Raw genomic sequence first — 14218 nt, forward strand, 5'->3', positions numbered from 1 at the left:
TTGCAAGTGTGCGTTGCGTTACCCTGTTTTACCGCAGGGTAAAGCAATGACAATGCAAAGCAATGGGGCTTAGCACACTTACCGCAATGCGGCATGTTGCGCCGGAAGTGTGCAATCCGTCTCTCGGCCAATGCAGGGGCAACAGCGCGATACCGCCGGACTTCCACAGCGGCAGAATTAATGTAAGTCAATGGACGACGCATACCTTTTAAAGAGGTTGGGGTTGCGGTGTGCATGTGCGGAATGACAGGAATACAACCATAATCCCTGGGAATCCCAGTGACGTACTTCCTGTACGTCACTGAGTGGGGGGCAGTGCTATGCATATGACCCTGTCAGCACACTCTGCCGCAGGATGATTTTTTAGGTCGCGGTGGGATGTGTCAGGGGCATCACATCCCAACCGCAACGCAAAAATAAAATGTAAAACCAGACTAAAAAACCACATTAGCTTGAGAAAAAATAATGCCTATGAAAATGCCTGCATAAGGATTGCTGCACATGCATAGGTGGGAACGGGTAGTCAGTAGATGAGCTTCCAGGAGTCAGGCTTAGCCATGTTTGTGCCTGGACATAAAGACCTATAAACCACGCACACAATGCGATCAGCGCTGCGCTTGCCTTCTCACACCTGGGTAAATACAGTGAAATCACGAGAGGCCTAAATCTCATGGGCAGGTTCAGAAACAATTTCTCAATTTGCTGCACAGCTCTGAAAGGCCTGAGCTCTCTGGTAAATATTTGAGGATTATGATTTCTTCTCCAAATGTATTTTCATGTCAGGAATGTATGCTAAGTATGTATGGAAAAAGTCAGAGACATGAAAGGGCGTTTGTGGCGCTAGAAATAGATGGATGCTACCAGGCCTGGCCCTAGACTTTTTGCCGCCTGAGGCAATCTTTAAAGAAATCCCTCGCCTGGGTCCCCCGTCCTCCGCTCCCCTCCAGCTTTAAAAAGTTACGTTGCTGCAGCTAGCTATTGTAAGAGGCAACGGGCGGGGATCACTCACCTCTTCCTCGTTCCAGCGTGCGCTCCACTGACGTCACTTCCTGCTACAATAGCTGCAGACGTAACTTTTTAAAGCTGGAGGGGAGCGGAGGACGGGGGACCCAGGCGAGGGAGGGGGGGGGTCCGACCCCCCTCCCCGCCGCTAGGCCCAATAACCCCTTCCTGCCCGCTATCCCCTCCAGCTCGGGCGGCCCCCCACACCCACGGACGGGCGGGTGCTGCCCCCCCAGAAGTGCCGCCTGAGGCAAATGTTTCACCCCGCCTCATGGGCGGGACGGCCCTGGATGCTACCCCTGGCATTATTTTTAGAAGAAGCTCGATTCCTGGCTACCATTTGTATCCATTTGTGTCCTAATTGCTTCACTATCGGTCAGGCCCGGATTTACATCACAGGAGCCTATAGGCACAGATGTCCTGGCACCCTAGACTTCACCCTCCATGAACCTACAAACCCCCTTCGAACTGGAGGGTAGCCAGAGGTACCCTCAGTATTAGGTAGCTAGAAGTGCCCCCGACTGAAGGGAGATCTTGTCAGTGGAATGCTGAGAGTTGGTTGAGTAACCTCTCATTTGCATTCCACTCGGGACTCTGTATAGGGAAGGAGAGAGAGGCACTCAAGGAGGGGATTGGGCCGCCTTTCCAATATCAGGCACCTGTAGGCACGTGCCTACAGTGCCTTATAGTAAATCCTGCCCTGCTATCGGTGAATCCCTGACTGAAAAAGCATGCTGATCACATCTGGCTTCACCACCTGCATACTTCTTCAATGATTTAACGGGAACCTGAAGCGAGTGGAATGCGGTGGCTGCCATTTTCAATCCCCTATTAACAATGCCAGTTTCTTGGCTGTCATGCTGTCATGCTGATCTTTTGGCTTTAGTTGTTTCTGAGTCCCACACCCACAACAAGCATGCAGCCAGTGTAGTCAGACCACCTGATCTGCATCCTCATTCTGGGCCAGTGACCTAAAGAAATTAAAGGGGAACTGAAGTTAGAGGTATACGGAGGCTGCCATATTTATTTCCTTTTAATCAATACCAGTTGCCTGGCAGCCCTGCTGGTCTATTTCTCTGCAGTAGTATGTGAACAACACCAGAAACAAGCATGCAGCTAGTCTTGTCAGATCTGACATTAATGTCAGAAACACCTGATCTGCTGCATGCTTGTTCAGGGGCTATGACTAATAGTATTAGAGGCAGAGGATCAGCAGGGCTGCCAGGCAACTGGTACTGCTTAAAAGGAAATAAACATGGCAGTAGTGTTGGGCGAACAGTGTTCGCCACTGTTCGGGTTCTGCAGAACATCACCCTGTTCGGGTGATGTTCGAGTTCGGCCGAACACCTGACGGTGCTCGGCCAAACCGTTCGGCCACATGACCGAACTAAGAGCGCATGGCCGAACGTTCCCCAAACGTTCGGCTAGCGCTGTGATTGGCCGAACGGGTCACGTGGTTCGGGCCCGAACGCGCTCTGATTGGCCGAACGGTCACGTGGTTCGGGTAAATAAATACCCGAACCACGTCATATCTCCGCCATTTGTCTGTGGGTTTAGCTTTGGGTAGGCAGGCAGGGTAGTTCGCTCTCCAGCCACGCTAGCCAGGGTCCCCCCCAGTCATTGTGTGTCGCTGCTGGGAACAGTAGTACACCGCTCGCTCAGCCACACTATATATATAGCATTGTTTACTGCCACTGTGTACCTCACTCAGCCACGCTATATATAGCATTGTGTTTTCTGACACTCTGTGTACACGGCTTAGCCTGGCTATATAGCATTGTGTGTACTGCCACTGTGCACCTTGCTCAGCCACGCTATATATAGCATTGTGTTTTCTGACACTCTGTGGACACGGCTTAGCCTGACTATATAGCATTGTGTGTACTGCCACTGTGTACCTCGCTCAGCCACGCTATATATAGCATTGTGTTTACTGCCACTCTGTGTACACAGCTCAGCCAGACTACATAGCATTGTGTGTACTGCCACTGTGCACCTCGCTCAGCCACGCTATATATAGCATTGTGTTTTCTGACACTCTGTGTACACGGCTTAGCCTGACTATATAGCATTGTGTGTACTGCCACTGTGCACCTCGCTCAGCCACGCTATATATAGCATTGTGTTTACTGCCACTCTGTGTTCACCGCTCAGCCAGACTATATACCATTGTTTACTGACACTCTGTGTACACGGCTCAGCCTGACTATATAGCATTGTGTGTACTGCCACTGTGCACCTCGCTCAGCCACGCTATATATAGCATTGTGTTTACTGCCACTCTGTGTACACCGCTCAGCCAGACTATATACCATTGTTTACTGACACTCTGTGTACACCGCTCAGCCAGACTATATACCATTGTTTACTGACACTCTGTGTACACCGCTCAGCCTGACTATATAGCATTGTGTGTACTGCCACTGTGCACCTCGCTCAGCCACGCTATATATAGCATTGTGTTTTCTGACACTCTGTGTACACGGCTTAGCCTGACTATATAGCATTGTGTGTACTGCCACTGTGCACCTCGCTCAGCCACGCTATATATAGCATTGTGTTTACTGCCACTCTGTGTACACCGCTCAGCCAGACTATATACCATTGTTTACTGACACTCTGTGTACACCGCTCAGCCAGACTATATACCATTGTTTACTGACACTCTGTGTACACGGCTCAGCCTGACTATATAGCATTGTGTGTACTGCCACTGTGCACCTCGCTCAGCCACGCTATATATAGCATTGTGTTTACTGCCACTCTGTGTTCACCGCTCAGCCAGACTATATACCATTGTTTACTGACACTCTGTGTACACGGCTCAGCCTGACTATATAGCATTGTGTGTACTGCCACTGTGCACCTCGCTCAGCCACGCTATATATAGCATTGTGTTTACTGCCACTCTGTGTACACCGCTCAGCCAGACTATATACCATTGTTTACTGACACTCTGTGTACACCGCTCAGCCAGACTATATACCATTGTTTACTGACACTCTGTGTACACGGTTCAGCCTGACTATATAGCATTGTGTGTACTGCCACTGTGCACCTCGCTCAGCCACGCTATATATAGCATTGTGTTTTCTGACACTCTGTGTACACGGCTCAGCCAGACTATATAGCATTGTGTGTACTGCCACTCTGTGTACACGGCTCAGCCAGACTATATATCATTGTGTGTACTGCCACTCTGTGTACACCGCTCAGCCAGACTATATAGCATTGTGTGTACTGCCACTCTGTGTACACCGCTCAGCCAGACTATATAGCATTGTGTGTACTGCCACTCTGTGTACACCGCTCAGCCAGACTATATAGCATTGTGTGTACTGCCACTCTGTGTACACCGCTCAGCCAGACTATATAGCATTGTGTGTACTGCCACTCTGTGTACACCGCTCAGCCAGACTATATACCATTGTTTACTGCCACTCTGTGTACACCGCTCAGACAGACTATATACCATTGTTTACTGCCACTCTGTGTACACCGCTCAGCCAGACTATATACCATTGTTTACTGACACTGTGTGTACACCGCTCAGCCAGACTATATAGCATTGTGTGTACTGCCACTGTGTACCTCGCTCAGCCACGCTATATATAGCATTGTTTACTGACACTCTGTGTACACGGCTCAGCCAGACTATATAGCATTGTGTGTACTGCCACTCTGTGTACACCGCTCAGCCAGACTTTATAGCATTGTGTGTACTGCCACTCTGTGTACACCGCTCAGCCAGACTATATAGCATTGTGTTTACTTCCACTCTGTGTCTGCTGGGCCTGGGAACATTAGTACACCGCTCACCTGCCACTGTATAGCATTGTGCTCTGTGTCGCTGCTGGGAATAGTGGTACACCGCTCACCCGCCACTGTATAGCATTGTGCTCTGTGTCGCTGCTGGGAATAGTGGTACTGTATAGCATTTCTGTACTGCCACTGTACTGCTGCCAGTCAGCGTGTACTGTAAGGATAAGTGAAATGAGGAAGAAATCCGGTGAAAGAGGAAGGGGCAAGGGAAGAGGTGTTTCCCCTGACGGTTCACGTACAGGCCACAGGGGAGCACCCAAGAAAACCCACTCAATACCGCCCATGTTGTCCAGGACAACAACCCTCACAGATCCAAAAGAACAGGACCAGATAATTACTTGGATGACCTCTCAAGCGTCCAGCAGTGGGTTAAGCAGCACCAGCACATCACGCACGAGGTCCGAGTCCTCAGCCAGTTACAAGGAGCCAGTGGGCACAAAGCTGACACAACCGGCAGCGACACCACGCACACAACTGCCAGATAACCAGTCCGATGAATTACCTCAGGACACAATGGGGTATTCGCAGGAGCTATTCCCAGCCCAACAAACTTCCACCTTTCAACGGTCAATGGAGGAACAGCCAGAAATGTTGTGCCCGGATTCACAACCATTAACTGTGGGAAATGCACCGCGCACTGAAATACAAGGCAAGTCCGAGGAGGACTCGGAAACCCAAATCCCAGAGCAAGTTGGGCAGGAGGGGTTGCAATTGCAGGAGGTCGGCCGACAAGATCTGGAAGACGACGTTGGAGTGAGCTGCGCAGAGGTTGTGCGGCCCCCCACAATGACATATGACGAGTTTAAGGAGATGGAAGAGGAGGGTAGGGACAATGTGGACAGAGACCCAGATTTTGTTTGTGAACGAGAACATCGCCGTCGTAGCAGCAGCACAGATGAGTCTGTTGAAGAACCCACTGCTGCACGAGTTCGCCTTGTGCCACAAGGTAGGCGGCGCGCAATTTCAGGCACCACAAGCGTGGAAGTTCAAGTGAGAGGCAAAAGAGGAGCAAACAGAAATCGCCAGCAAGGAGGCAGGTGCTCCAAAGTCTGGGCTTTCTTTGAAGACTGCACTGAGGATGTTACCATGGCGATTTGCAAGGTGTGCAAGACCCGCCTGAGCAGGGGGAAAAGTATTAACAACCTCTCCACCACCAGCATGAGCCGCCACATGCTATCCAAACATCCCACTCTGTGGGCAAACGCGGCAGGACAGGGTACCAGCAACACTGCCTCCCTTGGGTTCACCAGACTCACCACCAGACCCACCTCAGCAGCAGCAGTAGCCCAGCCATTGCGTGGTTCACAACATTCACAAACATCAGACGACGCTGACACTGTCACTTTCCGGAGTAGTGCTCTTGAGGTCTCCCAGTGTTCATCAAACACAACAACCAACAGCCCTTCCGTGTGCAGCGCTACGGTTCAGTTGTCTGTGTCGGAGATGTTTGAGCGCAAGAGGAAATTGCCAGCAAATGACCCCCGGGCCGTGGCAGTAACAGCCAGCATAGCCAAGCTTTTGGCCTGCGAAATGCTGCCATATCGAGTGGTGGAGACAAACAGCTTCAAGGGCATGATGTCAGTGGCCATCCCACGTTACGTGGTTCCCAGCCGCTACCACTTTGCGCGCTCTGCAGTGCCTGAGTTGCATGAGCACGTGGTCAGCAAAATAACCCGAAGCTTGAAGAATGCCGTTGCCTGCAAGGTTCACCTCACCACTGACACTTGGACGAGTGCGTTCGGACAGGGTCGATACATCTCCCTTACCGCGCACTGGGTGAACCTTGTGGAGCCTGGCAGCGATTCCTCACCTGCTACGGCGCGGGTGTTGCCCACGCCGCAAACAGCTGCACCGCCGTCCCTCCCACTGGATAACAACAGCAGCACCTACCTCTCTGACTCCTTCTCCTCCAACGCATCTCAAAGCTGTACCTCATCCGGAAACGCTAACCCAGCAGCAGTAGGATCGTGGAAGCAGTGCAGCACAGCTGTTGGCATGCGTCAGCAAGCGTTGCTGAAGCTGATCTGCCTTGGGGATAAGCAGCACACAGGGGAGGAAATTTGGAAGGGAATAAAGGAACAGACGGATTTGTGGCTGGCACCGCTGGACTTGAAACCGGGCATGGTTGTGTGTGATAATGGGAGTAATCTCATTCGCGCTTTAAGGTTGGCTAAGCTGACACACATCCCTTGCCTGGCGCACGTGATGAACCTAGTAGTTCAGCGGTTCCTGAGGACATACCCAGGCGTGGCCGATCTTCTGTTGAAGGTGCGTCGAGTGGCCAAACATTGTAGAAATTCCAGTACTGCTTCGGGGGCACTCGCCAAGATGCAGGAGCGCTTCAATCTCCCCCACCATCGCTTGCTGTGTGATGTCATGTCCCTATGCGCTGGAATTCTACGCTGCACATGCTAGCACGCTTTTGTGAGCAGAAGAGTGCAGTGGTCCAGTACATGACGGCGCAGTACCGAGGCGCATCCGGACAGCTGCCAAGCTTCTGTGGATCCGATTGGGCCAACATGTTGGACCTCTGCCAAGTCCTCCAAAATTTTGAGCAATCCACGTTGCTTGTGAGCAGTGACAACTCTTCAGTCAGCATTACCATACCACTGCTGTGTTTACTGAAGAGGTCAATGTTGAAAATCAAGGAAACAGCTGTCATGATGCAACTGGGGGAATCTGAAGGAGAAAACGATCAGCGTGATGGTACCAACATCAGGCCATCCGCCTCAGGGAACGCTGGCCCCAGCAGCTATGACGAAGAAGAGGAGGAGGAACAGCTGGAGTTGGAGCAGGAATTTCATGCCACCACTGACGAGGGCCAGAGCGGTGCACGTTGGACTTCCACAATTCAGCGCGAATGGTCAGCAGAAGCAGACCAGGAGGAAGGTGACGACTATGATGCATCACAACAACTATCACAACGCTCACAAGAGGATGATGAGGATTCTGGTAGGACTCTTGCACACATGGCTCAATTCATGCTAGACTGCATTGAACGCGACCCACGCATTGTGCGCATTCTGGACAACACCAATTACTGGGTTTATACCCTTCTGGATCCACGGTACAAACACAATGTTCCAAAACTGCTTGAAGAAAGAGTCAGACAGGTCAAAATGGAAGAATACCAGCAGGCCCTTGTGGAGACTTTAGAGAGGAGATTGACATCCTCCCCCTCCTCTAGCCAGTTGTACGCCGACAGACTGACTTCCGCAAACCCAGGACGACCAGGAGGGCAGCAAACAACGCAAGCCGCAGCTAGTGCCCAAAAGGGAATGGTATCAGCAGTGTCCTTGGAGTGGGAAAATTTTCTGACACCCATGCAGCAGCAGCCCACTGAACAGGAAGCGTGCAGATCCACCTCCAACACCGATCGCCTGGAGAAGATGGTCAAGGACTACATGTCAGATGACGTAGCTGTGTCGAACAATCCATCTGCACCCTTCAACTATTGGGTATCGAAGCTAGACACCTGGCACGAACTGGCAATGTACGCAATAGAGGTGCTGGCTTGCCCGGCAGCCAGCGTTATGTCGGAACGCTGTTTCAGTGCTGCCGGAGGCATCGTCACAGATCGGCGTATCCGCCTCTCCACAGAAAATGCAGACCGTCTGACTCAAATTAAAATGAATCAATCCTGGATTGGAAACGACTACGCAACACTCCAGGACCCCAACCAAGTAACATGACCAATGAACATCTGGGATGGTGTAGCGTTTCCGGTCCCTGTTTATTGAACCTCTCATCTGTATTACATTTATGACTGCATGGCGGCAAAAAGCATTGCTGCTATATCCGCACGCTTTTTGTCCTCATGCAAGGCCTGGGTTGTTGTGTCTCAAAAAGCATGGCCTTCTCCTCCTGCGCCTGCTCCTGTTCCATCACGTGTGCTGCTGCTGCTGCTGGGTTAGCGTTGCCGGTCCCTGTTTATGGAACCTCTTATCTTTATTACATTTATGACTGCATGGCGGTACAAAGCATGCTATCCGCACGCTTCTTGTCCTCATGCAAGGCCTGGGTTGTTGTGTCTCACAAAGCGTGGCCTTCTCCTCCTGCGCCTCCTCCTGTTCCATCACGTCTGCTGCTGCTGGGTTAGCGTTGCCGCGTGGTCCCTGTTTATTGAACCACTTATCTTTATTACATTTATGACTGCATGGCGGTACCTCATGCAAGGCCTGGGTTGTTGTGTCTCACAAAGCGTGGCCTTCTCCTCCTGCGCCTCCTCCTGTTCCATCACGTCTGCTGCTGCTGGGTTAGCGTTGCCGCGTGGTCCCTGTTTATTGAACCACTTATCTTTATTACATTTATGACTGCATGGCGGTACCTCATGCAAGGCCTGGGTTGTTGTGTCTCACAAAGCGTGGCCTTCTCCTCCTGCGCCTCCTCCTGTTCCATCACGTCTGCTGCTGCTGGGTTAGCGTTGCCGCGTGGTCCCTGTTTATTGAACCACTTATCTTTATTACATTTATGACTGCATGGCGGTACCTCATGCAAGGCCTGGGTTGTTGTGTCTCACAAAGCGTGGCCTTCTCCTCCTGCACCTGCTCCTGTTCCATCACGTGTGCTGCTGCTGCTGCTGGGTTAGCATTGCCGGTCCCTGTTTATGGAACCTCTTATCTTTATTACATTTATGACTGCATGGCGGTACAAAGCATGCTATCCGCACGCTTCTTGTCCTCATGCAAGGCCTGGGTTGTTGTGTCTCACAAAGCGTGGCCTTCTCCTCCTGCGCCTCCTCCTGTTCCATCACGTCTGCTGCTGCTGGGTTAGCGTTGCCGCGTGGTCCCTGTTTATTGAACCACTTATCTTTATTACATTTATGACTGCATGGCGGTACAAAGCATGCTATCCGCACGCTTCTTGTCCTCATGCAAGGCCTGGGTTGTTGTGTCTGAAAGCGTGGCCTTCTCCTCCTGCGCCTCCTCCTGTTCCATCACGTGTGCTGCTGCTGGGTTAGCGTTACCGGTCCCTTTTCCTGGAACCTCTTATATGTATTACATTTATGACTGCATGCCGACAAAAAGCATGTTACCTGTGCAAAGAAAACAGACATTTCCCGCATTTAAAAGACAGTTTTCCCTTTGAAACTTTAAAATCGATTTTCTCAAAAACTATAACCTCTTTTTGCTAAAAAAAAATTTTCCTCTTGTACCCACTCCCAAGGTGCACATACCCTGTAAATTTGGGGTATGTAGCATGTAAGGAGGCTTTACAAAGCACAAAAGTTCGGGTCCCCATTGACTTCCATTATGTTCGGAGTTCGGGTCGAACACCCGAACATCGCGGCCCTGTTCGGCCCGAACCCGAACATCTAGATGTTCGCCCAACACTACATGGCAGCCTCCATATACCTCTCTCTTCAGTTCCCCTTTAAAGGCAGAGCATCGTCACAGACCTCAGGCAACAGGATTGATTATTGGAAGATGACAAACACTTATATAGCGCTTTTCTCCTGGCGGACTCAAAGCGCTAGAGCTGCAGCCACTAGTACGCGCCCTATAGGCAGTAGCAGTGTTAGGGAGACTTGCATAAGGTCTCCTGCTGAATAGGTGCTGGCTTACTGAACAGGCAGAGCCGAGATTCAAATCCTGGTCTCCCATGTCAGAGGCAAAGCCCTTAACCATTACACTATCCAGCCACACAGAATGAAGATAGCAGCCTCCATATCTCTCTCACTTTAGGTTCCCTTTAATAGGCAGTGAAGCCATAGGACGAGTATAAGGGCCCTTTTCTACTAGCCGTGATCCACTTAAAGTGGACCCAAATTAAAAATACAAGATTTCAGAAATAAAATCTATTTTCTAAATTATAATAATAAATAGCAGCCTTTTTTCAGCTGCATGATGACAAATATAAAGTATTTTACATTTATTGGAGGAACCCCTCCCTTCCTTTCATATTGCCGGGACAGAATCCGACAAACTGGTGGAGTGGGTGGTGTCCAGCACAGGAGGAATTGCTAATGGCTGCCACCTGTATAGCCCTAGTTATGAAAAGAGAAGGGTGAAAAGCATGCACTGAAATGCTCATAGGCTTGAAGGAGTGCTTACCGTATTTATCTTTGTATGTGTCAGAGTAGTGCAACTAAATATTTTGAATTAAAAAAATGTTTGGTTTGGGTCCGCTTTAAACAAGCGGATCGCCAGCGTTTTGCCGATCGATTGTGCACCGTGATTTACATGTAAATCGCAGTGCACTTTTTGCATTAGCGCGTTTTGATTTTTTCCCAAGCGCAATCGTAGTGCTGCGCGTTTATTGCCGCGATTGCGTTTCGCTCACGACGGTTCACATCGCAGTGGTGTCAAGTGGAAAAAGAAGCTTTTGCAAGCGCAACTGCATTTGTGATTGCGCTTGCCAGTTGCGCATCTAGCAGGCCATCAACTCCGAAGAGTCCGTACGGCTTTGTACAGGTCAATTTTTTCCACAAAGTATTTTAGCGCCATACTTTGTTTGCATTGCCCCAGAAGAGTCTGGACAGCATAAAAAAGGCCACAAGTGTCACCATTTTGAAAATGTAATAACCAGCACTATTTAAAAGTGGGTGTTTTGTAAACTACTGACTCATGTAGTTTTGCTAAAAATTTCCCTAGTTTGATTATAACTTTAATGAGTTGGATTAAGTCTGTCCCTACCTATCTTTTATGTCACAGAGTTCAAGCTATAAGATACATAAAAATGTATTCTGCAATTCATTTATGAAACTGAGGTCAGGTCACATATACGCCATTGGATAACAAACTTGATGCACAGCAATCCATTATTCTCAAAGTGTGCCTATGGCTTTTTGCAGTTTATTCAGATATGGACTGGTTAGTATTAGGAGTATGTGGTGGGTGGTTAGGGTTAGGAGTAGGCTGCTGAGGGGTGATTAGTGTAAGACATAATTGGGAGAGGGTGCAGGTGAGAGGGTATGGTGAGTGATTGCAGAATATTGGTTAAATTACTGATATTCTACTATAGTAAATAATAGAATATCGGTAAAATTACTCAAATTCTATTACCTTATATTATGCCTATTGCTGTCAGTTTTGCACCCATTTTTCCATGTTGTGCTATTATAGATATGCCCTATCCATACTTAACACTAATCCTCCCCAATCTACACTTAAAGTGAACCTCCGGACTAAAAATCTACCCAGCAGAACTGAAAAGGCTTGGTGTTTCTTTAATAGTTTCACAGCATCAGAACTTTGTTTTTCTTATAAAAGCATCATTTTTAGCTGCATTTTTAGATAAGCTCCACCTATCAAAGAAAACTACCCGGGCTTTTTTTCCCTGATGCTGTGCAAAGCATGATGGGATTTCCTATGTTGTTATTCACCTTGCCTAGCAACTGGGAGGGGTGATCAGCACACAGGACAGTTGGAACTGTGTCTCATGCTCCCTGTCACCTCCTTTCAACCAAAAAGATGGCTGCCCTCATGAAATCAAACATTTTCGTGTTCTTTTAAAACAGGGTGGGTAAGAGATTATATTACCTATCTATTTTAATTAACATAGCTAATGTAACTTAATGACAGTATGTTTGTTTAGGCTGAAGTTCCTCTTTAACACTGATGGGCACCGCCATAAGTGACCACATAAAATGCCACTTATAGCGGCTCCAATGGTAAATTTGGGCCCTGGAGTTGCCCGATAAAATAACGGGCACCGTGACCGCCCACTATAGAAACTGTGGCTACAAATAGCGGGTGCATTGGCACCCGCTATTTTATATTTATAGCAGCAGTTTCTGTAGTGGGTGGTCCAGTTGACTGCTATTTTATCGGGTGACTTTAGGGTCCAAATTTACTGTTATAGCCGATTTTAGTGGCTTTTAACAAGGTGGCCTATAGTGGCACTCAAATTTATCAGCACACACTGCACCCAAATTTATGTGAACCTTCACAGCAGCTCCTGCCACCTCAGAACACAGATCTGATGTAACACAGAACTGCTGTGAGAGAGGTACAGTCAGGGAGAGGCCTCACTTGTGTCTGCGGAAAACACTGGCGTTTTCCCACAGAAATGTTTTGCATCCATTGCAATTGATGTTCCTCCTTCTGGTGTTCAATGTAAATAAGCTTTCTGTGCTCACATCTTGTCAGCATACAGGAAAAGGCAGGCTTATTAGCCGAAAGCTTACTCTTGTTCTTATAAAGTGAACCCGTGGCGGATCTAACGTAAAAAAACAGATACTTACCTGAGAAGAGGGAAGCCTCTGGATCCTCCCCCAGACCACCGCAACTGCCTGAGACCCTCCTGAAGATCCCGCTGCTTTTCATGCACAACCACTACTAAGCTGTACCCACATGCGTATGGCTGCACCTGCACAGCAGCACGAACGGCTCCAGCTTACTGCGCAGGCGCGGCTGTACTTGTGCAGTTGTAGTATGGCCACATTCGTACATGAAGAGGAGCGTGGTCATAATCAGAGATCCAAAAAGCTCTTGTCGGATTTCTTTCAGGGCTCTGTGTGCAGCAATGGTGGGGGCCAGGAGGACTAAGGTAAGTATCTGTTTATTAAACCTCAAGATCGCCTCTGGTACACTTTAAGTTAGCCATCCTAATTCAAAATGTCTTACTTCATACCTCCAAACTTTTTGAGTTAGGAAAGAGGCATACTTTAACACACGCCCCTGCCACACCTCTAACCATGCCCCCGCCAGACCCCTGATCATGTATATCACAAAGAAATCATAAGCAAAAGATGTAGTTTTATCATTCAGACCACGCTGGTCCTATCGATCATCATTAGTTTTATTTCATAATACATTTAAAAGTAAGAAATATATTAATTTAAAGGATGAGAATAAAGTTTACAGTCAATTTTAACCAGTTCAGCCTATCTTGATGGGTATTCTTGTCAAGATAGGCACCAGTCATGTCTATCTGGACGCGTATCCGTGTCCAGTGTTTGAGCGATGGTACCTGCAGAGTCGCGGGGCTGCAGCCCTTCGCACCCTGGCGGTTTTCTGTGTCGGTGATTGGGCAAGGGAAGCACGGCTGCCCCGTAATCGCAGTGCATGTAATGAATAGACATGACCCCCTTCAGGGGCCATGTCCATTCATAATAAAGATGGTGAATGAAAATGTAAAAATAATAAAATAAACACTTCCTGGTAATCCAGGGAATGTTTCTATCTCGCCATCTAGTGGCGACAAGTTAAATTACACACCACACATTTTTAATAAAAAAATAAATAATATAAAATAATATAATCAATACCTTTCATAGGCCTGGTGCACACCAAAAACCGCTAGCAGATCCGCAAAACGCTAGCGGTTTTTGAAACGCTTTTTCTTATTTTTATGAAGCATTTCACCTAGCGTTTTGCAGTTTTGGGTAGCGTTTTTTGTGTAGTAGATTTCATATATTGTTACAGTAAAGCTGTTACTGAACAGCATCTGT

This window comes from Hyperolius riggenbachi, chromosome 4 (genome assembly GCF_040937935.1).
Source record: "Hyperolius riggenbachi isolate aHypRig1 chromosome 4, aHypRig1.pri, whole genome shotgun sequence".
NCBI classification, from domain to species: Eukaryota; Metazoa; Chordata; class Amphibia; order Anura; family Hyperoliidae; genus Hyperolius; species Hyperolius riggenbachi.